General features: G+C 47.7%; 1 long non-coding RNA gene across 1 annotated transcript; it reads left to right on the top strand.

Annotated features, from left to right (window-relative positions):
• Positions 1 to 253: 253 nt before the first annotated feature.
• Positions 254 to 24,377, top strand: LOC124248257 (uncharacterized). The gene is made up of 3 exons (XR_006890963.1): positions 254 to 891; positions 10,555 to 10,765; positions 19,556 to 24,377. It is a non-coding gene; the product is annotated as an uncharacterized LOC124248257 (long non-coding RNA).
• The last annotated feature ends 1,588 nt before the right edge of the window (positions 24,378 to 25,965 follow it).

The raw sequence follows: 25,965 nt of genomic DNA, 5'->3' as shown, positions 1-25,965 counted from the left end.
GTGGCGAAGGGAGCTGCCCCCTGGACCACATCGTTTTTCTTTTAAACTAGAATAATGGCTAATGTTTCTCGAGAGAGTCTGTGCGAGGCCCAGTGCTAAGAACCTTCCACTCTTCTCAGTTCATCTGCCCCACTTTTCAGATGACAAAACTGAGGCTCAGAGAGGTGAAGCAACTTGCCTAAGGCAGTACAGATCCTAAAGTAGGGGCTGTAACCTAACCCGAGTCTGACTCCCGAGCTTGAGGCCTTCACCCCCTAGACGCTGCCTCCCTTCCAGAATCCCAGACAAAACCTCAGAATTCTGGAGCACCGGGCTGGCAGTTCACCAGCACGTTCCTGCCGGAGATCTCAGGGCTCTGAGACGCACCAGAGCCTGGCCCTGGCCACATGCAAGTTCAGAGGCATCCTCCAGACACCGGCTCCCCTGGCCACCCGGCCTCTCCACTTCCCTGGGTGCTCAGCAGCCGGTATCTCTCCCCCCACCCCCCACCAGGGAGCGGTGCAGGAACCCGGGACTTATCAAGACAAAGAACAAAAGTCGTGGGGGAAAGAAGCCAAGAGCCATCTCCACTCTGGGGTAGGGCCCTTCAGTTTCGCCCCTTTGAAATTTCAAATTCCAGTTTGTGGACAAAGTCCTAACTTTCCCACAATATAGGTCCCCAACCACTGACCAAACTCCAGTCCAGACAGCCAGCAGGCCTGGGGCTGGCGGGGTCGGCTGCTTCCCTTGGCAGCTTTCGAGTTCCAGGGGGAAGGGTCCTGGGCCAAGTGGGGTCTGCCAGGCCATCGCTGCAGCCCCATCCCACCCCACAGGGCCCCCTGCCTCCTGAGAGGGCAGCCCTCCTCCTGGAGCTGGGATCTGACGCTTGCTGGTACCGACGGAAGACACCAGGTAGGCCTCCTCTGTGTCCTGGGCATCTTTTCTCCCCCTTGAACTCCTAAAACGCTGCTCATACCACCCTCCTTACCCTGGGCACTGGCCATGTTGGCTTAATTCAATCACGACCTCGCAGAACTTCAAGACTGGAAAGGGTGTCTCAGCCAACCCAGCCATTTGGTGGATGCAGACACTGCAGGCCCCAGGGGAGTGGCAGCTGGCTGCGGGTTGAACCTGCGGCATAGACCCGGGGCCCCTCACTGAGCCCCAGAGGGTGGAAGGGACATGCTGAAGGCCATGCAGCAGTAGCTAGGGAAGCTTTCTTTGAACAAGAAGACCGCAGCTCTGTGAGGACCCCTCTGCTCCAACGCAGCCCTCGAGGGTGCTGGCAGTGCCTTCTACAGACCCCGGATGGTGCAGCGTTTGTTTCAATGACTGACGGCCCCTGGTTGCCACGGAAGCACTTCCGAGAGGAAGATGAGGGAGCTCGGGGCTGAAGGCCAGTGGGTTTGGAAGGAAAGAACATTCATGTGGTTAACTGATAACTGAGCCTCATCCTTGGGCTCCCAGAAACCTCCTTCCTCTCTCTCCTCGGCATGATTAAGACGAACTTACCTGCCTGCTAATCATTGCTGAGCCTGTTGATTTTGCCTTAAAAAATTAACCGGGCATGAGTTTGCGGTTTGCCTCACCCCTAACCCCGAAAAGGCCCGGGTGCGCAGGAGGCCGCCGGGTTATGCAAGAGGCCGCTGGCCTCCCCACGCACGTCCAGGCCTCCTCCTCTGCTCTCCAAAGCGCGCAGGTTTTGCTCAAGAGTCAACAGTCGGCTTGTTCCCCTGCTCCGGGTCCTGAGCAAATTTGCTCTGTGACCAAAGAGAGATAAAGGCAGCTGGGGGCAGAGCTCTCCAAACAGGGATGCGAAGCGGCAGCTTTGAGTTTGGGATTCTAGAATCCTGCAGTGTCAGAGCCGGGAGGGCCTCTCAAACCGGGTCCTGAGGATTCCAGGAGCCAAGTGAGCGCACACCCGGACCCTGTCACCCCGTGTCTGCCTCTCAGATGTGCTCTTCTTCAATGTTTCCTTTGAAAGGAGGGGCCAGCAGCTGATGAGGCGAACTGGTCCAGCTTCCTCCCCTCACTCACTGTACAGACGGGGAGATTGGGGGGTGGGGTGTGACTCCTCCAGGGACAGGAGGTCATCAAGGTGTCCTGGGTCTCCAGGGAGGCTGGGGAGGACAGGGGCTCTCTCTGGGACTCCGCGACGTGTTCGGGACATTAGTGAACAGGACGGCACCAGAACGCCCTCCTCTACCGTCCCAGGGCTGCTGGGGGCAGAGAGGTGCCTGAGAGCCACTGGAAGGCCCAAGTCATAGGAATTCACCTGGCCTGTGTCCTGTGGGCCCTCTGAGGAGCAGCCACGAGCTGCAAACCAGAGGCTCCCGTTGTAACCCGTGTCAGCTGCATCCTCTCTCTGGAGGCATCAGGCCGTAGAGGAAGATGCAGTGCCCTACCCTGACTCTCTCGCCTCTTGGAGCCTCAGTTTCCTCACCTGTAAATTGGGAATAACAATACCTAACTCAGAGGGTTGTCATGAGGATGAAATGGAGTGAGGGACATGGCAGGATGACCATGACCAATGTTTATAAGGCAGTTTTGGGGCCTTACGTATGTCAACTCATTGATCCTCACAGCCACTCTGTGAGGCAGGCAATGTTGTCATCACCATTTTATAGACCCGAGGCACACAGAGGTTGAGTCATATGCCCAAGCTCACACAGCCTACAAGAAACAAGAGCTGGGATTCAAACCTGAGCAGCTTGGCTCCAGAGCCTGTACTCTAACCCTGAGGCTTCCCTGCCCTTCCAGGGCCGAGACACAGTCAGTGCTCGATGCAAGCTGGCCAGTCTGCTGACAAAATATGCTCCATCCCAAGGCACATGTGGGCTTTGTGTGTGGTCTGTGAGGGCTGGAGAAGGCTCAAGAAGGAAGACATGCCTCTGAGCCAGAGTGACCAGGGATGGACTCCTGGAGGAGGTGGCAGGTGTCATCCTGGACAGAGGGAACGTCCAGAAGTGGAGAACACAGTGGGTAATGGAGGAAGGGCATGGAAGCCTCTCTGGCTGGAGAGCAGAGCATTGTGGGAGATGCTGACCACAAGGCTCAAGAGGTAGGGTAGAGAGGATGGTCTGGAGAATGAGCAGGAAGGAAGCCAGGAGGACTTGGGCCTGTGTGGGCGGGGCCTCCCTGAGCACTGCCTCCTGTCAGCTGGCTTGTGACTTCTGGGCTGAGGCTGTTGTCCTCCTGTTTATGTTCCCCCCTCCCGGTTATGTTCCCGACCTTATCTGCAGAAGTGACCTTGGAGATAGATGGAGCCTGCTCAGCCCCTGTGGGGCCTGAGGGAGGATGGAGAGTCTCTGCCTGGCCCAGACCCTGGTCTTGGGGTGAGGGGTGAACCCACATCCCGGGAACCACCCTTGTTCTGAAGGGCCCCAGGGACTTGCCTGGACATCACTGAGGTGAAGTGTCTGGGAGTCCTGAGACTCAGGCCAGGGTCACTGCATACAGTTGTACAGGTGGCTCACTGCACAAAGGTTCTCTGGCCAAGAGGGCAGATGGAGGCGGAAATCCATCTCTGTTCCACTTACCCAGCCAAGCGCCTATGGAGATTTGCCTGCCCAGAGCGGGGCGCTTTTTACTCATTTTCACAAAAGCTCCAGGTGAGACCTGCCCTAGCTCTGCTTCCAGCCACTGTGTGACCTTGGGCAAGGTCATTCCCCACGCCTCCCCCAGCCTTGGTTTCCCATCTAAAAAGTTGTCTAGGCTGAAGCAGAGGTCCAACCCAGACAGTGAATTACAATCACCTGGGACCTTTAAAAAATACAGGTGCCCAGGCCCTATCACAGACCAATGACTAAATCTGGGCAGAGGGCTGGGCGGGTGCTGGCTGGGCATCCGTATCTTTCAAAGTTCCCAGGTGACCCTGATGTGCAGCTGAGACTGAGACCCACTGGAGGAGGGCGTGAAAGGCGGAGCGCGAGAGGCCTAGATGTGCACCCAAGTTCAACAACTTCCTAGTCACAACTTGAGCAAGGCTCGGTTTCCCCATCTGTAGAGTGGGAACAGTGCTGGCTTCTGCGTGAGGTCAGAATGCCGATTCAAGGAGACGGTATTCTGAAAGTGCTCGGCACTGTGGCCAGCATGCTGGCAGCCCCCGGTTCTTGGTACCCATGACTATTCTTTTGCTATTGGCCAAATGAGCTTGGCCTAAAATAAAGGGCGTTTCCGGGTCAAGGATTCAGTCGCAGAGCCAGGGTTTCTCTGTTCCTGAGTCAAGTTCTAGTACGTGGCTCTCAATCTTGGCTATATACCTGTCGTATTATAGAGGTATGTGCAATGATTATTATTATTAGATTTTTTTTATCTAATTTGCTAAAAATTTTAAATTTATTTTTGGATTGGTACTGCATTCCCATGGTTCAAAAATCAAAACTATAGAAAAGGCACACTGTCAGCAGGCTTGTGCCACCCGGTCTCCTCCACCACAGGGAAGCACTTCTCTGACTTTCTCTTAGGCTTGCCAAGGTTTCTCTCCGTGCCCAGCAGCACAGAGGATGCTGTCTGACCAGCCCCTCCCCGCCCACTGCTGCATGCCTTGCTCTGTTCATTGAATAGCATGGCCTGCAGATTATTACACTGAGTTGAGAGCTTCGAGGAAGGAGGGGATGTGGCCCCTTCAAAGGCGAGGAAACTGAGGCTCCGAGTGCTGAGTCAATGACGTTTGAACTCTCTCGACCTGGCTCCACAGCCCGTGTTTGTCCCCTGCCCCAGGGTGGCCTTCCAGGAAGCCTGGCCCAGTGAGCTTTGGAGCCCGGCCTAATGCTCTGCAGGGCAGGCCTGGCAGGAGTGGGGTGGAGGGGTTGTCAGGGTGCCCACTGTGTCCAGGCCCCGAAGTCACAGAGGGGCTGAAGCGTGGAATAAAAACTGTCCAAAGTCATCCAGATAGTGACCCAGTAAGAGGACGTCCCTTGGATGGAACAGTTAGGGCCTGGTGGCCATGCCCTCCAGCAGAGTGGAGCCTGCCAGGAACTCTCTGCCAGCCTCAGGCTGTGCGGGCGGCAGGGGAGGGCGGGGCGGTGGGGGGGTGGGGAGCAGGGGAAGCAGGGTGGGTAGGACAGGCCCAGGAGGGAAGATGGAGGGGACCTCACTCCTGGAGGTCAGGGAGGAGGATGTGGAATTCAAGGCCAACGTGGCAATGACAGTTTAACCAAATGTGTCCTGCTCAGGCCACCTCAGGTTTCCCTCTGGACTCTCAACCTGCTTCAGTTCACTGACTCACTGACTTTGGGCAAGTCACTTTCCCTCTCTGTGCCTCAGTTTCCCCAACTGTAAAATGAAGGAGATTAGGTAGCGGATCTTTAGGTTTACTTGGAGCACCCCTGAAAGACTCTGTGGGCTCCCCTGACCTTGTTGAGGTCTGGATCCTGCCTTGGTCAGAATGGCATCTGCCAGCCAGGGCCTTGGGCCTTCCTGGGTCGGGGGCTGGGGGGACAAAGTCTCTACACTGCTCCAAAATCTGGACTCCTCCCCTTGGTCCTGTGTCTCTCTTCCACCACCCCGTCCTCCTCTCGTGGTAGATGCGGAGTCAGGACCATACCTGGGGGGTCCTGGGGGAAGCCCTGGCCCCAGTCTGACATCCTCCTCCTGGTGCTACGGGGTCCCGCACAGTGGGCAAGCTCTTCATCCTTGAGGGAGCTCCTGCTGCCACACTGGCACCCAAGACCCGGCAAGGGCTGCCGGCAGAGTTAATCTCTTAATACTGGTCACAATGAGATTTCAGGGATGGGGGGAGGCGGTCTCCACGGAAACAGCGAACCCGAGCAGGACCCATGCAAAGAATTAGCCACAGGGCTCAGCAAGGGGGTCCTAGAGCCCCAACCCAAACAGAAATGGGGGACACAGTAGCCTGGACTCCTGGGTCCTGCTCTGGCCTCCCGTTGTCTCCCCTGAGGGCTTGTGACAAACCATACCCTTGCACTGCCTCAGTGTTCTGTTAAACTGGACGGAGCCACATCCGCAGGGAGAGCCGCCCCCTTTCTGAGCCTCGGTTTCTTCATCCTCCCACTGGGGTGATAACCCTTAACCAGGAGCTCTCCTAGGAGCGTGCAGGCATCAGAGTCTGCCAGAACTGAGTGTGAAGCTCAGCTTTTCCCACTCAGACTATAAATCCGGGCCCGAGGTTTCACTTCTCTGAGCCTCCGTTTCCTGATCTCTACAACGGGCATGATAACACCACCCTGGCGTCACTGCTGTCTGACTGGGGGTGCTGGTGCTCAGTGCATGTGAGTCTCCTTCTCGCCTCTTTCTGACAGCCCAGCCACACGGTCCCCCAGCCACCGCAGTTTTCAGAGGCCCACAGCCTCTCCCTTGTCTCTCGCCTTGCACAGGCTTCTGCCCAGAACAGCTGTCCCACCTCCCCCTCCGCCTCCTCATCCTTCAAGTCCCATCTTTGTCATCTTCCGCCAGGTGGCCCTGGGGCTCAGGCAGGGTCGGGGCTCCCCCACCTCACAGCACTTTACATCATCACAGTTTAGTCCAATGGCGGTGACCAGCTATCGGGCTGCCTCCTCCACTGGACTGTGCCCTGTTGACCCTTCTATTCCCAGGACCTGACTGGCACGGAATGAACTCACCCAACCCATCATTCAACATTTATTCACACCTTCCACATGCACGGTTGTGGGTGCTGGAGATGGAGGAAGGAAGACAATAGGCAAGATCTTCCCTCTACAGAGTTGCAGTTTTAGCAAATCAAAATACAGGATGTCCAATTACATTTCAATTTTAGATAAACGATGAATTTTTTTTTTTTTTTTTTTAGTATATGTACCAAATAACTCATGGGACACAATTATACTTAAAAAAAAAAACACTTGTTATCTCAAATTCATATGTAACTGGGCGCTCTGTATTGGATCTGGCCACCTATTCCCTTCCTCAGAGCTTATATTTTGGTGGGGAGGCACAGTGGAGACAGACAGTCATGAATAAAAAAGAAGCAAATTTCAAATAGTGGTTAAGTGCAGTGAAGACAGTGAAACAGCACGATGTGGTAGCGCCTGGGGATGGTAGGGGGCGTCCTTGGATAGGGTGAACTCCGAGCTGGTAACCTTTACCTGCATGGGACAGTTCTAAGCTCCAGTGAGATGTGAATTTGTAAAAGTCCTTTGAGGATCTTAAAGGGCGCGGTGGAGGCTGTAAAACTGGAGAGAAGGGCTCCAAGGCGGGCAGAGGGCGCCGCTGGGGGAGGGGGCTGCTGAGTCTCGCTTGAGAGATTCCACAATTTTGCAATTTGGATCTGCGCCGTCACAAACCTTCGCGAACCCGCAGCCCCACCCCTCGGTCCGCCAATGTTTTCCGCGGGGCTGGGAGCCAGAGGAAGGGGCCAAAGGGGCTGTGCAGAGAAGCGTGGCCACCAGGGCCGGAGCTGGGAGCCCTGACACCGTCCCTCTCTCACCCCAACCCCCGTCCCCGCGGCTGCCCTAGGGCGCAGGGCACAACCAGCGCCGCACAGAGTCCGAGGGCGTCCTGGAGGAGACGGTCCAGACGCCCCAGAGCGCCTCGCTTTGCGCGTCCCGGGCTCCTCCTAGTGGCCAAGGCGGGAACTGGCGCTCGGAAACTTCTAAATGACCGCACGGGCTGCACCAATCACGGCGGAGGTCGTATTACGATCTCACCAATCACAGGCCCGGATGGACCACGCCTCTCCAGGCCCGCGAGGACCGCCCCGCGCCGTCACCAGCCGCAACTCGCTGGGCTGAGTTACCGGCGGGCTCACTTCCCTCCAATCACATGCCAGTACGTGGCCGCTGCACCAATCAGAACGCAGGATTTTCAAACAGGTTCCCAGAGGCGGGTACCTCGCTCCCATTCCACCGTCTAAGAAATGTATATTCCGACGCCCGAGCCCAGCGTGCAGGTCCCTCTGAAGAGGGTCCCAGGTTTTGTGCTGGCTCCATGTGGAGGCCCACGTTTGCGTTCAGGGCCATTTATGTTATCTTAATGTTTAATGAGAGTAATATCATTAAATATCCTCCCCTCATTATAAAAGTTAATGTGTGGGGAAGTATGACCTTTGGAGTTAGACACACCTGAATTACAGTCCACTTACTAGCCTTGTGAAGTAGGACCATTCGCTTCCCATCCCTCAGTCTTTAAAAGAGAGTGATAATAATACCGATAATACCTATGTCGTCATATTCCATCACCCCACTCCCGTCTCAGTTATTCTCGCCCAAATCCTGGGAGTCACTATCTTTGTGTCCTTCCTCCCATCGCTCCCAACTCATCAGAAAGTCCAGTTCTCGCCACCTCCAACAGCATCTCAAATTTTCATCATCTTTTCATCTCCCCCACAGCCAACCTTGTCCGCACCACCATCACCTCTCGAAGTCTGTGGAAGTCTTTTCACTTCTCTTCTGCTGCACTGGCTCCCCGACCACCCACTCTTCACCCAGGGCCAGAGAGAATCTTGCACAAACAGATTGGGTCAAGTCCCTCCCTTACTTAAACCTTTACAGCTTTCTATGCATTTATAATAAAACTCAAAATTCAAAACTCCCATGGACCGTGAGGCCTGCGTGACCTCGTTTCTGTATCCCTACATCTCCAACCTCATTTCATTTCATTCACCCCCGCCCCAGGGGCTGCAGCCACTCTGGACTTTTTCTTAGTTTTTCTTTCCTGTCTCAGGGCCTTTGCACATTCTTTTATCTTTGCCTGGAAAGCAGTTCCTTGCATCTTGGTATGGCTGGCAAAAAAAGATCTTTCAGATCTCAGCTTGATTGTCCCCTTGTCTGGGAGGACTCTCCTACCATATATATACATTTTTTTTTTAAAAGATTGGCACGTGAGCTAACAACTGTTGCCAATCTTCTTTTTCTCCCCCAATCCCCCCAGTACATAGTTGTATAATTTTAGTTGTGGGTCCTTCTAGTTGTGGCATGTGGGATGCTACCTCAACATGGCCTAATTAGTGGTGCCAACTCCTTGCCCAGTATCCGAACTGGCGAAACCCTAGGCCACAGAAGCGGAATGTGCAAACTTAACCACTTGGCCATGGGGCCGGCCCCTCTCCTACCAAATTTATACAGGTTTTCCCCATCCCTCACTCCTTTATTCTCTGTCCCTGTGCCTGTTTTTTCTTCTTACTGCTGATCACAACTTGAAATTACAGATATGTTGAATTACTTGTATATTATCTATCTCCTCCACCCCCATTAAGGAGATGATCTTTATCTGTTGTATTCCCCAGGGTACACCTGACATCTTGACCAGTTTAAAATTAAACTCATAATAGGTGCTTAAAAGATATTTGTTGGATGAATGACTGAAATTTTTTTTTTTTCCTGAGGAGGATTCATCCTAGGCTAATATCCATGCCTGTCTTCCTCCGTTTTTCAGTATATGGGCTGCCAGCACAGCACGGCTGCTAACAGAGCTGTATAGGTCCACACCTGGGAACTGAACCCAGGCCGCCAAAGTGGAGTACGCTGAACTTAACCACTAGGCCACTGGGGCCGGCCCTGAAAAGATTTTTGAGGAGAAACTGATATAATGGACATGAAGTGCTTGGTACATACTATGCTTTCGATGAAAATGATTTTATGCTTATAGTAGAAAATTTGGAAAATAAAATAAAAAGAGCAGATTAAAAATCATACATGCTGCTACATTTGGCAGGCTTCAGACTCTCATTGTTAACAAGGGTTTCTCGACTCGGCACTGTGGACATTTTGGGCTGGGTAGTTCTCTGTTCTGGGGCATCCTGTGCATTGCAGGACGTTTAGCAGCATCTCTGGCCTCCACCCACTAGATGCCAGTAGCACCCGCCTCTCCCCGCAAGGTATGACAACCAAGATCATCTCCAGACATTGCCAAGTGTCCCTTGGGGTTCAAATCAACCCACTGAGAACCACTGTGTTAGGCCTTTAGACTCATCGGAAATTTTCTCCCTATAATTCAGTGTTTCTCGATTTTCAGTGTCCATAGTAAGCATCTGCGGCCATTATTAAAAATTCAGATGCCTCAGGTCCCACCTCCAGGCTCCAGGGTCAACAGTAGGCCCTGATGTCACGTGTGTAATGAGCTTCCAGGCGCTCCTGATGCACGGAGCCCTCAACCCCGCTTTGAAAACTCCTCCAGGAAGCCTCCCTGATAACCAGACCTGCCGGGACCCTCTCCTCAAATTCTTCTCCTTTTCAAGTACCCCTCCCCGGACAGCTTTTCAAAGCAGTGACAGAAGCAACTCCCAGCTCAGCCAAAGGCCAAATGGCTGCCTCTCCCTTCAGGGAGTAAACCAGAGCTGACTGCAGAGTTCAGCTGAAGCCACTCATGAAATAACAGCACCCCTCCCCCCCACACACACACAAACACACACCAACACACACCTCAACCACTGGAACCCCGAGGTGCTGCCTGGGAAACACAGCAGCTTAACAGGATGGTGATGTCAGACTGTCTTCTCCTCCGGAGACCAGAGTCCCTTCTCTGGTCATACTGGTCAAAGACGGTCAGACGAATCCAAGGAGTCTTGACTCCGTCTACCTTTCCAGACCCATCTTCAGGCCCCTTTGCTCCTGGTCCAGCTGTGGGCCGTTCTGCTATCCCACTTCCTCCTTTCAGGCACGTGGCCGGATCCCACTTTCTTGCCTCCTTTGAAGTTAGATGTGACCATGTGACTTGTCTTGGCCAATGAAATGTGAGTAGAAACCTTCTGCGTCACAGCTGGGCGGAAGCTTCACCACCCGGCGCTGGGGCTGTTGCGGAAGCAAGTGTAGCTGTGGGGTCACCTGGATGAGGCGAGCACCCTGCCGCCCCACGACGGACTCGTTCTGTAAGTGAGCGATCAACGTTGCTGTGTTAGGTGCTGGGACTTGGGGCTTGCTTTGCCGTCGCAGCATAGCGTCACCTCACTTGACTGAATGTGGTCTTTCCAAGGCTTCCCTGATGTCCCTGTGACCATTATTTTTGCCATATCTTTTTTACTTTTTTGAGGAAGATTAGCCCTGAGCTAACATCTGCCACCAATCCTCCTCTTTTTGCTGAGGAAGACTGGCCCTGAGCTAACCTCTGTACCCATCTTCCTCTACTTTATATGTGGGACGCCTACTACAGCATGGCTTGACAAGTGGTGCCATGTCTGTACCCAGGATCCGAACTGGAGAACCCCAGGCCGCCGAAGCGGAACATGCACACTTAACCGCTGTGCCACCGGGCTGGCCCCTATTTTTGTCATATCTGAAAAACATCTATGCTAGTCTTTTTTCTTACATCAACTCACTTATTTTTACTTAAATTTGTTTTAGAAGGAAATGTTATTCCTACCAAATGAAACATCAGTATCACAAGTAGAAAACAATGGGAAAATAAACAGAACGAAATAAACCGTTATTTTATATCCCAACTTAATAGTGCTGCCTTTCAAAGGCTCTTGGCCCTTGGTCTCCTCACTCTTTGTTAAAAAAGGAGATCCCTAAGTGTGTGTCAACCTTTTGGACCCCAAAAAGCTGGCTGAGATTGTCAGATGTTTGAAGGCGGCACAGAATAGAGGCTGAGAGCACAAATTCTGGAGCCTGACTTTCTGGGGTTGAATTCTGGTTCTGCTATGGACTAGCTGTGTGACCTTGGGTGGGTTACTTAACTGCTCTGTGACCGTTTTCTCATTGGCAAGATAGGAATGGTAATGATGTGTATGTCATTGGGATGTTGTGGCGATTATTTGTGTTAATATATATAAAGGGCTTAGAACTGACAGGTGGGGTCAGCCTAGTGGTGTAGTGGTTAAGTTTGCACACTCTGCTTCGGTGGCCTGGAGTTCACAGGTTCGGATCCTGGGCACAGACCTAGCACCACTCGTCAAGCCTTGCTGTGGCAGGCGTCCCACATGAAATAGAGAAAGATTGGCACAGATGTTAGCTCAGCAACAATCTTCCTCAAGCAAAAAGAGGAAATCCGGCAGCAGATGTTAGTTCCGGGCCAATCTTCCTCACAAAAAGAAAAGAGAAGAAAAAAAAGAACTGACACGTGTTAGCTATAAAATTATAGCAGGATCAAGATCCAAGTGGATTTGCAGAAATGTTAAAAATAAGTCACCTGGACAGTGCGGACGGGGAGAGCTGCCTTAGCAGCAGGACACATGACCAAATTCTAGAAGTTTTACTTGGTGGCAGCTGCCAAACCTCTAACCCAGTCTCCTGAGCCATAGCGAGGATGTAGTGCTCAGGTCGAAGGAGCTAAGGAGCCCTCTGTATTCCAGCCTTAAAGGACCATTCATGGACATTTGTGTTTGATTTCAATTTTAATAGGAACACTTAAAATCTTCCTAGGATGGGACAGGATGAGAACACCATGCCCTTTGGAGAATAATTGAAGATCCGAAAGAGTGCTGGGCGGGCAGCTGGGGAAGAGAGAAAGAGTAGCAGAGCAGAGCAGTCAAGACCACTGCCTTTGAAATATCAAAGGTGTCATTTACATAACTGTTTGACTATGTGAAAATTATAAGTTCTTCAAGCCTTCTTTGTTTTATCTGCAAAATAAGAATCAATCGTAGGACCTCTTCATAGATTGCTTTGTGGGGTAAATGTGATAAACCTTATAAATGAGGCACGCAGTTTTGTTACTTACTGAATTCAAAGTACTTTCCTTTGGAAAAGAGCGGTCACTCATTCTTATAGCCCCGGAGGACACACCAGGACCAACAGATGGATGCCACACGGAGGAAGGTTTGTGCTCAAAATGAGGACGATTTTTCTGTCGGATGCAGTGGTTCTACCAGGAAAAAAGCTTCTTTAAGTAGTGAGCATCCTGTCACTGGAAGCATCAGGCTCAAGCTAAGAGTCGGGGAGGATGGCGAGAGGATTCCAGCAGTGGATCAGAGGCTGAATCAAAGTAGCATCTCCCAGGTGCAAAAGTCTTAAGTAAAATATGATCAGAAACAAACTCAAGTTGGGAAAATGGGATATCCACATGCGAAAGAAAGAAGTGGGACAGAGTTTACTCCATATACAAAAATTAGCACAAAATGGACTGAAGACCTAAACAGAAGAGCTAAAGCTATAAAACTCTTAGAAGAAAACAAAGAGGAAAATATTCATGACTTGGACTTTGTGATGATTTCTTGCATATGACACCAGAAGCACAGGCAACAAAAGAAGAAAAAAGATAAACTGGACTATGTTGAAATTAAAAACTTTTGTGTGCCAAAGCACACTGTCAACAGAGTGAAAAAGGCACCCACGGAATGGGAGGAAATATTTGCAAATCGTCTATCTGGTAAGGGGTTAATATCTGGAATATAAAAGGAACTCCTACAACTCAACAACAACAAAAATAAGCAACCTGATTTTAAAATGGACTTTAAATAGAGATTTCTCCAAAGAAAATATACAAATGACCAAGAAGGGCATGAAAAGATGCTCGACATCACTAATCATTAGGGAAACGCCAATCAAAACCACAGTGAGATACCACTTCACACCCATTAGGATGGATATTATTTTAAAAAAACAAACAAACAGATAATAACAAGTGTTGGGGAGGATATGGAGAAATCAGAACCCCTTTGCACTGTGGTGGGCCGTAAAATAATGCAGCCACTATGGAAAACAGCATGGCAGTTCCTTAAAAAATTAAAACTGGAATTACCATATGAGGGGCTTGTGGCCGAGGGGTTAAGTTCACGGGCTCCTCTTCAGCGGTCCAGGGTTTCACTGGTTCGGATCCTGTTCACGGACATGGCACCGCTCCTCAGGCCATGCTGAGGCGGGGTCCCACACAGCACAGCCAGAGGCACTCACAACTAGAATATACAGCTATGGACTGGGGGGCTTTGGGGAGAAGAAGAAGAAGAAAAAAAAGAAGATTGGCAACAGATGCTAGCTCAGGTGCCAATCTTAAAAAAAAAAGAGAATTACCATATGACCCAGCAATCCTACTTTGGGGTATAGACCTAAAAGAACTCAAAGCGGGATCTGGAAGAGAGATTTTTACATCCTTTTCATAGCAACATTATTCTCGATAGCCAAAAGGAAGAGGCAACCCAAGTGTCAACTGACAGATGAACAGAAAAACAAAATGTGGTCTGTACACACAATGGAATATCATTCAGCCTTAAAAAAGAAGGGAATTCAGATACATGCTACTACATGGGTGAACCTTGAGGACGTTATGCTAAGTGAAGTAGGCCAGTCACAAAAGGACAAATATTGTATGATTCCACTTATATGAGGTAGCTAGAGCACTCAAATTCACAGAGACAGGGGCTGGCCTGGTGGCGCAGCAGTTAAGTGTGCACCTGCTGCTTCGGCGGCCCGGGGTTCACCGGTTCGGATCCCGGGTGCGGACCCCGGGTGCGGACATGGCACTGCTTGGCAAAAGCCATGCTGTGATAGGTGTCCCACATATAAAGTAGAGGAGGATGGGCATGGATGTGAGCTCAGGGCCAGTCTTCCTCAGCAAAAAGAGGAGGATTGGCAGCAGATGTTAGCTCAGGGCTAATCTTCCTCAAAAAAACAAAAATTCACAGAGACAGAAAGTCAAATGGTGGTGGCCAGGGGCTGGGGGAGGGGGAGTGGAGAGTTATATTCTAATGGGTACAGAGATTCAGTATGGGTAGATGAAAAAATGCAAGAGACGGATGGTGGTGATGGTTATATAACAATGAATGTACTTAATGCCTCTGAACTGTACCCTTAAAAGTGGCTAAAATGGTAAATTTTATGTTATGTATATCGTACTACAATTTAAAAAATTTTCAGGAATGTATGAAATAAATATGCGGCATCATGATCAAGTTGTGTTTATTCCAGGAATGCAAGAATGATTTAACATTAGAAAATCAAAGACTAAAGGAGAAAAAAATGTAATTATCTCAGTAGATGTTCAAAAAGCAATTAGGACAATTCAACATTAATTGTGATTAAAAAATAAACAAAAATTCTAGCTTACTTAGAAGAAACTTTTTAAAACTTAATAATATTACCTACCAAAACCCTACAGCAGATGTTATGCTTGAAAAGGTCAAAGTGTTCCTTTAAAGTTAATAAAACAATGTTGCCCAAAGTGGCAGAGGCTGAGAGTTCTCACATGTCCTCTAGCCTTCCTGTCTTCCTCTGTAATAGAAGCTCCAGTTTTCATTTGGGCATATGGATGTCCCCCGAAAAGACTTATCTCAAGCCTTCCTTGAAGCTAGGTGAGACCATATGAATATGTTTTGGCCAATGAAATGTACTCAGAAATGTAGTTGTGGCAACTTCTAGGAACTTTTCTTAAAAGATAGCTGGAACACGACTTTTATTCCCTTTTCTTCTTTGTCCCTTGCTCCATCCTTCTGCCTGTAATAGGGATGTATGGCTAGAGCTCTGGCAGCCGTCTTGTGCCATGAGGATGAAGCCACCATGAGAATGGAAGAGTAGTGGCTTGGAGGAGCCTGGGTCCTCAGGACTGCTAAGGAGAAGAGCTGGCCATACTACTCTTAGATTGCCTGCCTCTGGATTTTTATATAACTGAGGAATAATCTTCTATCTCATTTTAGCTATTGCTATTTGGTGTCTCAGTTCCTCATAGACAATCTAAACCCTATCTGATATACCCATTATTACTGCTTCTCTTTGATATTTTACTGGAGGCCCCAGCAATGCAATAAGACAAGAAATTAAAAACAAATCTAATAAGAGAATTTAGCAAGGTTGGTGGTTAAATTTTCAAGATATGGAAAGCATTTGTTTTGTATACACTAACATCAACAAATGAGAGGATTCAATTAAAAAATAGGGTAGCAATAAAAATAATAACCTATCAAGAAATTAATCTAACAAAAGACTTTTATGTATTAAAATTACTAAACTTTATTGAAAAACATAAAAGCAGAACTATATAAAAGAAAGACCTATATAAATGTATCGTGTTCATGACTGAAAGATTCATTAGGTAGAGAGGTCAGTTCTTCCCAAGATAATCAATAAATTCAATGAAATTTCAATTAAGAGTTCAACAAGACAAAACCACTTAGCACAATACTTGCAAATTTCGAGCACTCAAAATATGGTAGGCGTCTGTATTGAATTCCAGTGGAGGAGACAGATATGCCTTTGGTCTCCAACCTCTGTTCTGTCCTGTCTGACCTCATCCTAAAATTTAGATGAGTGAGCAAAGAGAATAGACAAGATGATTCTAAAGAACAACTGTCAGGAAGACGTGATCTATGGTGTGTAAAGCTATAGCTGCACTGTCCAATATGGTGGCCACTAGCCACATGAGGCCATTGAGCATTTGAAATGCGGCTAATTCAAACTGAGGTGCTGTAAGCATAAAATGCGCATCAAATTTTGAAAACCTAATACAAAAAAAGAGAAAACTATCTTATGAATTATTTTTATTCATTAGATGTTGAAATGATAATATTTTAGATGTATTGGGTTAAATAATATATATTATTAAATAATTTTAACTGTTTCTTTTTTGGACTTTTTTCTTTTTGGGGGGGAAGATTAGCCCTGAGCTAACATCTGCTGCCAATCCTCCTCTTTTTTTGCTGAGGAAGACTGGCCCTGAGCTAACATCCGTGCCCATCTTCCTCTACTTTATATGTGGGATGCCCGCCACAGCATGGTGTGCCAAGCGGTGCGTAGGTCCGCACCCGGGATCCGAACCGGCAGACTCCAGGCTGCCAAAGTAGAATGTGCAAACTTAACTGCTGCGCACTGGGCCAGCCCTTGGACTTTTTTAAAATTAAGTTTTTTATTTGGGTATAATTGTAGATTCATGCACCTGTTTTAGTTTTTTTTTTTAATTTTTTAAATGTGACTACTAGAGAGAGATAAGTGGAATCGTATAGACAGCCTAGAAACAGGTCTACTTATATTTGAAAATGGGAGGCAAAAGTGATGGCCTTGCATATCAGTCAAGAAAGGATGCCCTATTCAAGAAATGGTGCTGGGCCAACCTGTTATCCATATGAAGAAAAGTACAAAGGCATCTCTATTTCACGCCACACACACAAATCAATTCCTATGGAATAAAGACCTAAAGATGAAAAATAAAACTTTAAAACTTATAGAAAATATTTAGTGTAATATCTTTATGATCAGGGCACTGAAAGATTTTATAGCCAAGATACGAAAAGCACAAGCCATAAAAGAAAAGATCATTAAATTTAATGACCTTATTTATCATTTAACCGAAATTTAACTGTATCACACTTGTAAACTTCTCTACAACAAAGAACACTCCAAAGAGAGTGAAAAGAGAAACTACAGGCTGATCAAAGATATTTTCCACTAATATAACTGAAAAAAGGATTTGTATCAAGAATAAATAATTCTGTATCAAATAACTGATTAAAAAATGTAAACAGTGCAGTAGAAAAATGGGCAAAGGATATGAACAAACCCAATAGGAGAGGAAATGCGAATTCTCACTTGACATTCACCATATTTCCTTTTTTTTTTTTTTTGAGGAAGATTAGCCCTGAGCTAATTGCTGCCAATCCTCCTCTTTTTGCTGAGGAAGACTAGCCCTGAGCTAACATCTACACTGATCTTCCTCTACTTTATAAGTGGGATGCCTACCACACAGCATGGTGTGCCAAGCTGTGCCATGTCCGCACTCAGGATCCGAACCGGCGAACCCTGGGCCACCGAGAAGTGGAACGTGCACACTTAAGTGCTGTGCCACCGGGCAGGCCCCTCACCATATTTCTGAATCCAGCACTGGTGAAGCTGTGGAGCACCCAGAACTAGACACCACCGATGGAAGTGGTGGCTGGTGGGCAGGAGTGAGCCACTTACCGGGATGTCATCCAAGTGAAGACGCCCATTGCCCGAGACTCCAGAAATTCCACGTCTATGTGCCATCCCAGAGAAACCCTCATCCACGGGGGTAAGAATGTTCTTTGTAGCATTGTTTAAAATAGTGAAAATCTGGCAACAACTCCGTTGTCAAAAACCAGAATAAATGTACTTGAGATATTCCGACACAGCATTTTCAATGACTCAGCTGGTGCTGCGGCAACCAGCCTGGGAAGATGCCACAAGCTGTTACAGGAGCGAATAAAAGGAAGGTGCTGAAGGATACGGACGACATACCATTTGAATAAATTTTCCAGATATGCAAAATAATATTATATATTGTTTACCTAGCCACATATAGTAAAAGTATCAAAACATGTCTGGTGACGATAAACAGCAAATGTTGACAGTAGTCACCTCCCAGAAGGGTGGCAGGGCGGTGGGATCAGGGAAGGGTCCAGAGGGGCTTCAACTCTAAGCGTAATGTTTCGTTTCCCATTAAAACAAAGAGTGAACCCGATGAAAATAGGGTCACGTGGTAGGATTTGGCAAATCCGTGCAGTGGGTACATCAATGTTCACAGTATTATTCTCTGTACTTTTCACGTTTGTAGTATTTCCTACTTTTATTTTTATTTTTTTTCTGTTTTACCTCCCCAAATCCCCCCAGTACATAGATGTATATCTTAGTTGCAGGTCCTTCTAGTTGTGGCACATGGGATGCTGCCTCAACGTGGCCCAATGAGCGGTGCTGTGTCTGCGCCCAGAATCTGAACCGTGAAACCCTGGGCCACCGCAGCAGAACGTGCCAACTTAACCACTCAGCCACGGGGATGGCCCCTTTCCTACTTTTAAAAAAAAGGAGAGGCGCTGGCCCAAGGTTCACAGGTTTGGATCCCGCAACGCTCATGAAGCCATGCTGTGGTAGCATCCCACATAAAATAGAGGAAAACTGGCACAGATGTTAGCCCAGCGACAATCTTCCTCAAGCAAAAAGAGGAAGATTGGCAACAGATGTTATCTCAAGGCCAATCTTCCTCACAGAAAAAAAAAAGGAGAAAGATTATGAAAAAAATTTACTGTGTTTCTATATTCCAGCAACTGACAATTCAGTAATGTAATTTTAAAATATCTATAAAACTTTTTTTTTCTTTAACTCTAGGACTGTATCTAAGCTGTAGCATTTCTTTGAGGACAGGGAGACATTTAATCCATGCTAATGTTTTCATTCTGTGACAAGCTGATGTGGGCTGAGGGCAGCCTCTCTCGGAGTGCCCAAGGCACTGTCATGTGTTAGGGGCTCTGAGAAGTTCTCTGATAACGGAATTTGCAGAGCTTTCTTTAATCCAGCATTTTTCATACATCTAACAATAGAATCATGTCCCGAGTGGCCTTGCCTTGGGAGAGGCTGACCGAAGGACCCCCAAGGTGCCTTCCGATTCTCAAGGTCACCTTTCTAGTTCTGGCTCTGATGGCCAAATCATCATTCCTCTGGGGTCCTTGGCTTATTAAGATATTAAATGAGTGTGTGAAGGTGAGACTCTAAGATCTCTTACCTTTTTCCAGCTCTAAAACCCCATTTTGGAGCCCAGCGTAAGGATGACATTTCCACTTCATTTTTTATCTCCTCTCTCAATTAACTTTTTATTATTTGACTAAAGCAGGTTCATGGTAGAAGAATTAGCAAAATGCACAGAAGCAACATAAAAAAGAATTAAATTTACTCCACATGCCGCTGTGGGCCCTTTTCCCACAGGTATGGTGATAGCTAGCATTTATGGAGCACTTATGTGCAAAGCACTGTGCTAGTATAGTTCTAGTCTTATCTTTGTTTTACAGATGAAGAGACTGAGGGTCAGAGAGGTAAAGTCATGTCCGACAACACAGAGCTTGCGTGGCTCTAACCCACATCTTCCTGGCTCTGCGAAACAAGTTCTCAGCCACTGCCATAAAGGCCCCACCATGTGAACCGGGTCTCCATCACTGTCAAGATTCCTTTTCCTCCAGGCTCCCTAAGTCCTTCAGTATTCTCTCATCTCCCCAGAGAAGCTGTAGCCGTTATCTCTTCTGAAAACAAAGTGAGCCCCTTCACCATACAAGGACCCGTGTGCCTCCTTGAGAGTCAGTCTACGTTATCTCTAGAAAAACCATGACTTGCCTGGAGAAAGGAGAAAAAATAAGCCTCTCTCCACCTCAACTCCACCCCCCAAATCACCGGATTTGGGGTCAATTCTGAGGGGCTGGAGACAGAAGAATGGCTGTGTAATAAAGTTTCAACTTGACTATTGTTTTATGTGACTATCTGATAAAGAAAACACAATGGCTGCCAGATGGGGGCTGGGAGGTGAGATTTCCCAAGTGGAAAGTTCCAGAAGACAGGCCTGGAGCTCTGGAGCCTGGGTCCTCCCGACAGACACACAGGCAGCAAGGGTGGGGACACCAGAGATAATAGTGGGGTCGCGCAAAGACCCAGCGAGGGACATAAGCCGGAGAATGGGAAAGGGAGGCAGGAGTTTGCCTACGTAGCCGTGAGCTTGGTCACTGCTGTCGAAACCAAGGGGCTACAGCAGCACTGCCCAACAGAAGTATAACGTGAGCCACACAGGTGATTTTAGCTGTTCTGATAGTCCCATTAAACAATAGTAAATCTATGAATGAGGAGATTGCTCTCACAAATAATGAGCTTCCCCTTGGTCTTAGCCATCAGGGGTCCCAAACTCAAGGGCCCACAATACCAAGATAAGTATATGGAGCAAATTTCACACTTTCCTGTAAGAAAGACAAAGCAGCAAACATAATGGTTTATGTTCATTAGTATAACTTCAGTGTAGGACATTAAGGAATGGTGGGGACTGTGGCAAATTAGAGAAAGCACATACAGTCTAAATTAGCTCCAGTGGAGTTTTTGCCTCACGGGTATAGAGAATCAGTGTTGCTACAGCTTCCCATTTTTTTGAAAGGAAGCTGGAAATCTGGATATTTAAAAGTTAGTAATTAATTCCAATTTTATTAAAAAACAAAATTGAGTGGTCTGGATTGCAAACTGTGATCTCCTTTAAACCCTTGACCATGTTTTACAGAGGAGGAAACTGAGGTTCAGAGTGGTTAAATATTTTCTCAACTCACAGCAAAGACAACTGGATCTTCAGGTCATTTCTGCTACTTCTGCTAATAACCATTTGTTTTTTCACTATTCTTATTGAGAATTTACTAGGTTCCAGGTTCTGTGCTGAACATATGGCACCAAGAAGGAAGTACTATTTATGATGCCGGTTTTGGAGAGGGAAACCAGGGCTCAGAGAGGTGGAGTAAATTGCCTAAGATCCCACCGTGGGGCTTGAACCTGGGTCTGTGTTTGATTATAAGACTCTAGATGCTCCCTCTGGCTACCCCCTCCCTGAAGAACCTCAGAGACCAAGGAAGCTGGTTGTGTTGGCCCGGGGCCTACTCCAAAGGGCGGGGCCTGGGTGGGCAGCGTCCCTCACCTCCATGCTTGCTTTCCGCGGAGCGCTTCCATTGTATCGTTCCTGTGAACTGGCTTCCAGGCAAGATTTTGTTTGACGAAAGAACGCCGCTCCCGTTGTTTTTTTTTTTTTTAATTTGAAAACCACTGATCTGCTTATGGCCCCTCAGGAGAGGAAACTGAGGCCCAGACCAGAGGCGGCAAGTGCCTGAGTTCCCTCTACAAGTCAGGACCAGAACTGGGACCAGAAGCAGGTCCTGGAGGCCCGGGCCTGCCTGGGAAGCGGCCCGCTGGGTGTGCCAGGGCCCCTCCGGCTCCTCTGGGCTCTCTCTGCGTCTCTCCACCTGCTCCGCCCTTCCTCACGCCTGTTTGGATAACTTTTTGACCTGTTCCTTCCCAAGCTCCCCCTGAGGTGTGGCTGCCTCTGCCGCTTGTCCCAGAGGATCCTGGGCCTCGGCAGTGTGGCGGCCCAGGCTTGGCCGGTCCCACGGCAGACAGTTGTCAAACAGCGGCCGTCTGGGCAGGGGGAGGCCTGTTTACCCAGGGCAGGGCCCAAGCAGAGGCTGCAGCTTCCTCCCCAACCAGCGGCCCATCCAGCTGCTCAGCGTACTGACTCAGCCGTCCCCCTCTGTATTTGCTCATTCCACAAATATTTATGGAGCGCCTACTGTGTGCCAAGCGCCGTCCTACATGCTGAGGCTCTAGCAGGCAACACCGTGGCCAGGTTCCCTGCTCTAATGGAGCTTACATTGGCGTGGAGGAGACGGATGATAAACAGATCAAGGCAGGCACAATTCCAGGGCTGCAGAGGATCACAGGACCCATAATGATGGGTGGAGGCAGAGAAGTCTTAGATTTGGGTGGTCAAGGAAGGCTGCTCCGAGTGGGGAACATTCGAGTTAAGACCCCAACTATGAGAAGAAATCAGTTATAGGAAGAGCTAGGAAAACGAGGTTCCTGGCAGAGGGAACAGCAAGTACAAAGGCCCTGAGGTAGGAATGTGCTTGGCCTGATTGAAAAATAGTAAAAAGGCCAGTGTGGCCGAAGTGGAGCAAGCAAAAGGGAGAAAGACAGGAGACCCAACAGAGGGGCAGACAGGAGTCGGATCCCGTGGGGCCTTTTAGGGAAAAGAGCTGGGGTTTTCTTTTCTGTATAACACACAGTGGTCAGAAGATGTCCAGCACAGATTTTAAACGTGATTGCATCCTGAACTTCTCCTGTAACTTTAACTCTGCTTTTTCCCTCTCTGGCTTTCTGTCCCAGGAATTTGTTCTTAAGTACATTTGAGGGTGTTTGAAATAGTGTTTAATTATTCCCTTTTCCATTTTAATTTAAAATTCTTTCAAAAGTTTTGTCAAAGCTGTATGGATATGCAATAGCAAAAATCAAATACTTTTACGAAGCTGATGATAAATAGCAGTAGTCGCCTGCCCACGCTTTTCTGAACCTGATTCCCACCAATGAGAGGCAACTACTTACAACTGTTTTAGTTGGGTTGTTCCCCCCCCCGGGGTTTTCCTCTGGATTTCTAAATATCATGGTTATACTGCTACTTCTTGATTTCTCCGTTTTAGATGGAATGTGTTAACTTGCTAATAGGAACAATCCTGTATAACTATTTCCCAATTCGGAGATAACTCAATACTTGTTGTTTCCATTTGCCTAAGCACATTACTGTTATTACTATTATTCACAGCTGACACGGGCTGTATAGGAACCAAGGCCTTTCCGTGCGTTATTTCAGTTATTCTTCACAATCACGCTATACGGTAAGTGTTGGTCAACATAACAATCACACTAACACTTTGCATCCAGTGTAACCGTTGGCAGTTTGCGGAAGACCCTTGCACCCACCCCCTTGATCTGCAGAGAGATCCTGAGAGGCAAGCAGAACTGGCATTATTAACCCCATTTTCGGAGGAGGACGTGGAGCCCAGTATGACAAAGAAAATTCTACCTCTCACAGCGGGGTGCAGTGGTTAAAAAAAACCCATCTTCCAGCCAAGGTGGAAGGAGCTGGGGTCCCTGTGTGAAGGAGATTAACTCTCCTATCTTACATTTTGGGTTAGTTTGTTGCATCCACTGGTGTTGCCCTTACTAACATAATGCTTGGGTTCGAATCCTAGCTCTGCCTCTCCTAGGCTGTGTGGTTTGGGGTAAGTTATTTAACCTCTCTGGGCCTTTGTTACCTCTTCTGAGAAGTGAATATGATGACAGCACCTACTGCAATGGGCAATGGTGAGGACTAAAAGAAGTAATCTTTATAAAGTGCCGAGAACAGCATCTAGCCCGTGGTAAGTCCTATGTAAGTGATCAAATAAACCAGAGCTAGGAAATGAATGAGCCAGGACCCTGATCCGGGCCTTCTGATGCCAATGTCAGCATCTGGCCCAAAGCGCCGGACATTTGCATTCCTCTTTACAATTTTTCCTGTATCTGCCTATTACCCGTACCTTTATTTTCTGTTGTTATTTACTTGATATTTTTCTTTCCTTTGAAGAATACATTAATTTATTAAAGGATATTTTATATTACTGCTTTAATATGCTAGTTATAAATTTTTCTAACACGCAGTAAAATGAATTCAATAAGATTTAAAAGTGTTTGTCCATGTACTAGCTACAATCAGCTCCTCTACGCTGTGGGGACACCTGAGGAAACGTATGCTATTTTTAAGTCTATAAAGAACCTTTGGTGGAGCCGGCCCCGTGGCCGAGTGGTTAAGTTCGCGCGCTCCACTTTGACGGCCCAGGGTTTCGCCGGTTCGAATCTTGGGCGCGGACATGGCACTGCTCATTAGGCCACGCTGAGGTGGCATCCCACACAGCACAACCAGAGGCGCTCACAGCTAGAATACATAACTATGTACCGGGGGGCTTTGGGAAGAAGAAGAAGAAGAGGAAAGGACCTTTGGGAACATTCTACCCAGTGGCTTTTAAACCCTTTTGAGCACGACCCTCAGTAAGGAAAACATTTTATGTCACATACTTTATATACAGCGGCAATAAAGGGTGGCAGTCAAAACAAAGACTCGGGAGCCCAGGTGCCTGGGCTGGAAACTCAGCGTCCCCTCTGAGTGCCCATGTCACTTTCGCTGAGTGCCTCATCCTCTCTGTGCCTCCGTTTCCTCATCTGTACAATGGGAATGACAATAACAGCACCTCCGAGAAGGGTCACTGTGAAGAGAAGGCGTTAATATGTGCAAAGCCCTGGAAAGTGCTCTCTAAATTTTTGCTATGATCACAACCCCCCCCCCCCCCCCCCCGATATCCATAGACATAGAAATGAAACGAAAATTTCACACACACATTTACTCTTACTCCATGAGACACACTAGGGTGTTTTCTGTTCTATTTCACTTCATTAAAAAAAAATGATCATCTGTGAAATTTCACTAATTGTGATTTGTAATTCATGTTCTTTTCTATATGAACACTAGATTCAACAAAAATATTTTAGAAAATAGAACACGTTTATTCAAAGAAAAGGCAAGAAATGAAAATGAAGGAAACCAGTTGATTATGTGAACAGCAAATGTGCTGCTTGGCCAGCATCGTGAGGCTGTGGGATGCGGTACATTAACAAATTTGGGGTCCCAACAGCTTGGACGCTGCCAATCCATAATTTCTAATGAAGACTATTGAATTGTACTCTAGAAATAATATATCTGCTTAAAACCAAAATTATGTGCTTCAAAGGCTTTTAAAAAATAACATGCAATATATTAAAGCAGACAACTACAACTCTGGGCCGAATCTGGCCCACTGCCTATTTTTGTAAATAAAGTTTTATCGAAACACAGCCACACTCCTTCATGTATTCATTGTCTGTGGCTGCTTTTGTGCTACAAGAGCAGAGCTGAGCGGTTGCCACAGATCGCATCTGGCCTGCAAAGCCTAAAATATTTACTATCTGGCTTTTCACAGGAAAAGCTTGCTAACCCCTATATGAAAGTTACAATTCAAAACCCTTAAGCTTAAATTAAATTTTATTCTATTTATATCTTATTTTATTCTATTCATAAGTCTAGCAAATTTTAAGAATTGCATTTTGCTTTGAAAAATTTCAAACTTACTAAAGTTGAATGAACAGTACCGTGAGCAGCGACACACCTTTCATCTAGATTCACCAGTTGGTAACTTTCTGTCACGTTCGCTTTGTTGCTATCTGTGTATCTATCTGTGCACTTTTTATTGAAATATTTGATGTAAAAAATCGTGTATTCATATTTGCTATACGTATTTGACTCTGTGTGTGTGTGTGTGTGTGTACATGACCCATGGCAGAGGTGGTCAACTGTGTAGCAACAGATTCATGCTCTGCCTTCCATAGTTTAGAATTATTCCTGGAAAATAGCTGCTTCACTAGGGACCACATATCCCAGACTCCTTTGCTTTTGGCCAGGGCCATATGACTAGTTCTCACCAATGGAATATGAGTGGAAATGATAAATGTCGCCCTGGACCAGGGCCACTTCTGGGGCCCCTGGATGACTATGTGACAGAGGTAAAGAAACTTCTAAGCTACAGTTTGGGCTCGTTTGTTGCATCAGCCAGCATTGCCCTGACTTATACAACCCAATAAATTGTGTGACCCATCAATGGGTTAAGATTGAAGTTTGAAACATGCTGGTCTGGTCCTCTGGTTCTCCAGACATTTTTTGAACAGTAGAGTCCTTTCATTAAATGTTTCATTTAAAAGTCAAAATGGAGGGGCCAGCCCGGTGGCCGAGTGGTTAAGTTCACATGCTTCGCTTCAGTGGCCCAGGGTTTCACCGGTTTGGATC

This window comes from Equus quagga, chromosome 12 (genome assembly GCF_021613505.1).
Source record: "Equus quagga isolate Etosha38 chromosome 12, UCLA_HA_Equagga_1.0, whole genome shotgun sequence".
In the NCBI taxonomy this organism is placed as follows: domain Eukaryota; kingdom Metazoa; phylum Chordata; class Mammalia; order Perissodactyla; family Equidae; genus Equus; species Equus quagga.
The sequence above is the reverse complement of the archived record's forward strand: the minus strand, read 5'-3'. Positions and strand labels throughout refer to the sequence as shown.